Source organism: Lampetra planeri, unplaced genomic scaffold (assembly GCF_965212315.1).
Source record: "Lampetra planeri unplaced genomic scaffold, kcLamPlan1.2.h2 scaffold_1428, whole genome shotgun sequence".
Classification (NCBI taxonomy): Eukaryota; Metazoa; Chordata; class Hyperoartia; order Petromyzontiformes; family Petromyzontidae; genus Lampetra; species Lampetra planeri.
The window spans coordinates 335-5000 of NW_027614150.1; positions in this window are offsets into that span (position 1 = coordinate 335).

A 4666-nucleotide genomic window follows, 5' to 3' on the forward strand; every position below is an offset into this window, starting at 1 on the left:
CTACTATAGACTACTATAGACTACTATAGACTACTATAGACTACTATAGACTACTGTAGACTACTATAGACTACTATAGACTACTAAAGACTACTATAGACTACTATAGACTACTGTAGACTACTATAGACTACTATAGACTACTATAGACTACTAGACTACTATAGACTACTATAGACTACTATAGACTACTATAGACTACTGTAGACTACTATAGACTACTGTAGACTACTATAGACTACTATAGACCTACTATAGACTACTATAGACTACTATAGACTACTATAGACTACTATAGACTACTATAGACTACTATAGACTACTATAGACTACTAGACTACTATAGACTACTATAGACTACTATAGACTACTGTAGACTACTATAGACTACTATAGACTACTATAGACTACTATAGACTACTATAGACTACTATAGACTACTATAGACTACTAGACTCTACTATAGACTACTATAGACTACTGTAGACTACTATAGACTACTGTAGACTACTATAGACTACTATAGACTACTATAGACTACTATAGACTACTATAGACTACTAGACTCTACTATAGACTACTATAGACTACTGTAGACTACTGTAGACTACTATAGACTACTACTATAGACTACTATAGACTACTATAGACTACTATAGACTACTAGACTCTACTATAGACTACTATAGACTACTGTAGACTACTGTAGACTACTATAGACTACTGTAGACTACTGTAGACTACTATAGACTACTAGACTACTATAGACTACTGTAGACTACTATAGACTACTGTAGACTACTATAGACTACTATAGACTACTAGACTCTACTATAGACTACTATAGACTACTGTAGACTACTATAGACTACTGTAGACTACTATAGACTACTATAGACTACTAGACTCTACTATAGACTACTGTAGACTACTGTAGACTACTGTAGACTACTATAGACTACTGTAGACTACTGTAGACTACTGTAGACTACTGTAGACTACTATAGACTACTGTAGACTACTAGACTCTACTATAGACTACTGTAGACTACTATAGACTACTGTAGACTACTGTAGACTACTATAGACTACTGTAGACTACTATAGACTACTAGACTCTACTATAGACTACTGTAGACTACTGTAGACTACTATAGACTACTATAGACTACTATAGACTACTAGACTCTACTATAGACTACTATAGACTACTATAGACTACTATAGACTACTGTAGACTACTAGACTCTACTATAGACTACTGTAGACTACTGTAGACTACTATAGACTACTGTAGACTACTATAGACTACTAGACTCTACTATAGACTACTATAGACTACTATAGACTACTATAGACTACTATAGACTACTATAGACTACTATAGACTACTATAGACTACTATAGACTACTATAGACTACTATAGACTACTATAGACTACTATAGACTACTGTAGACTACTATAGACTACTATAGACTACTATAGACTACTGTAGACTACTATAGACTACTATAGACTACTAGACTCTACTATAGACTACTATAGACTACTATAGACTACTATAGACTACTATAGACTACTATAGACTACTGTAGACTACTATAGACTACTAGACTCTACTGTAGACTACTATAGACTACTATAGACTACTATAGACTACTAGACTCTACTGTAGACTACTATAGACTACTGTAGACTACTATAGACTACTATAGACTACTATAGACTACTAGACTCTACTGTAGACTACTATAGACTACTGTAGACTACTATAGACTACTAGACTCTACTATAGACTACTATAGACTACTGTAGACTACTATAGACTACTGTAGACTACTATAGACTACTATAGACTACTATAGACTACTATAGACTACTATAGACTACTAGACTCTACTATAGACTACTATAGACTACTGTAGACTACTGTAGACTACTATAGACTACTATAGACTACTATAGACTACTAGACTCTACTATAGACTACTGTAGACTACTGTAGACTACTGTAGACTACTATAGACTACTGTAGACTACTGTAGACTACTATAGACTACTAGACTCTACTATAGACTACTGTAGACTACTATAGACTACTGTAGACTACTATAGACTACTGTAGACTACTGTAGACTACTATAGACTACTGTAGACTACTATAGACTACTAGACTCTACTGTAGACTACTGTAGACTACTATAGACTACTGTAGACTACTATAGACTACTAGACTCTACTATAGACTACTATAGACTACTATAGACTACTATAGACTACTAGACTCTACTATAGACTACTGTAGACTACTGTAGACTACTATAGACTACTAGACACTACTATAGACTACTATAGACAACTATAGACTACTGTAGACTACTATAGACTACTGTAGACTACTATAGACTACTGTAGACTACTATAGACTACTGTAGACTACTATAGACTACTAGACACTACTATAGACTACTATAGACAACTATAGACTACTGTAGACTACTATAGACTACTATAGACTACTATAGACTACTGTAGACAACTATAGACTACTATAGACTACTAGACTCTACTATAGACTACTATAGACTACTATAGACTACTATAGACTACTATAGACTACTATAGACTACTATAGACTACTATAGACTACTATAGACTACTAGACTCTACTATAGACTACTATAGACTACTATAGACTACTATAGACTACTGTAGACTACTATAGACTACTAGACTCTACTGTAGACTACTATAGACTACTATAGACTACTATAGACTACTAGACTCTACTATAGACTACTATAGACTACTAGACTCTACTATAGACTACTGTAGACTACTGTAGACTACTATAGACTACTATAGACTACTATAGACTACTATAGACTACTAGACTCTACTATAGACTACTATAGACTACTAGACTCTACTGTAGACTACTATAGACTACTGTAGACTACTATAGACTACTAGACTCTACTGTAGACTACTATAGACTACTATAGACTACTATAGACTACTAGACTCTACTGTAGACTACTATAGACTACTGTAGACTACTATAGACTACTGTAGACTACTGTAGACTACTGTAGACTACTGTAGACTACTATAGACTACTATAGACTACTGTAGACTACTGTAGACTACTGTAGACTACTATAGACTACTGTAGACTACTGTAGACTACTGTAGACTACTATAGACTACTGTAGACTACTGTAGACTACTGTAGACTACTATAGACTACTATAGACTACTATAGACTACTATAGACTACTGTAGACTACTATAGACTACTATAGACTACTATAGACTACTGTAGACTACTATAGACTACTATAGACTACTATAGACTACTGTAGACTACTGTAGACTACTATAGACTACTATAGACTACTATAGACTACTATAGACTACTATAGACTACTATAGACTACTATAGACTACTGTAGACTACTATAGACTACTGTAGACTACTATAGACTACTGTAGACTACTATAGACTACTATAGACTACTATAGACTACTGTAGACTACTATAGACTACTATAGACTACTATAGACTACTATAGACAACTATAGACTACTGTAGACTACTATAGACTACTAGACTCTACTATAGACTACTGTAGACTACTATAGACTACTGTAGACTACTATAGACTACTGTAGACTACTGTAGACTACTGTAGACTACTAGACTCTACTCTAGACTACTATAGACTACTATAGACTACTATAGACTACTATAGACTACTAGACTCTACTATAGACTACTATAGACTACTGTAGACTACTATAGACTACTATAGACTACTATAGACTACTGTAGACTACTGTAGACTACTATAGACTACTATAGACTACTATAGACTACTAGACTCTACTATAGACTACTATAGACTACTGTAGACTACTATAGACTACTATAGACTACTATAGACTACTATAGACTACTGTAGACTACTGTAGACTACTAGACTCTACTATAGACTACTATAGACTACTATAGACTACTATAGACTACTATAGACTACTATAGACTACTGTAGACTACTATAGACTACTATAGACTACTATAGACTACTAGAGACTACTATAGACTACTATAGACTACTATAGACTACTATAGACTACTGTAGACTACTGTAGACTACTATAGACTACTATAGACTACTATAGACTACTATAGACTACTATAGACTACTGTAGACTACTATAGACTACTATAGACTACTGTAGACTACTGTAGACTACTAGACTCTACTATAGACTACTATAGACTACTGTAGACTACTATAGACTACTATAGACTACTATAGACTACTATAGACTACTATAGACTACTAGAGACTACTAGACTCTACTATAGACTACTATAGACTACTATAGACTACTATAGACTACTGTAGACTACTATAGACTACTAGACTCTACTATAGACTACTGTAGACTACTGTAGACTACTATAGACTACTATAGACTACTATAGACTACTGTAGACTACTATAGACTACTATAGACTACTATAGACTACTATAGACTACTGTAGACTACTGTAGACTACTATAGACTACTATAGACTACTATAGACTACTATAGACTACTATAGACTACTGTAGACTACTATAGACTACTATAGACTACTGTAGACTACTAGA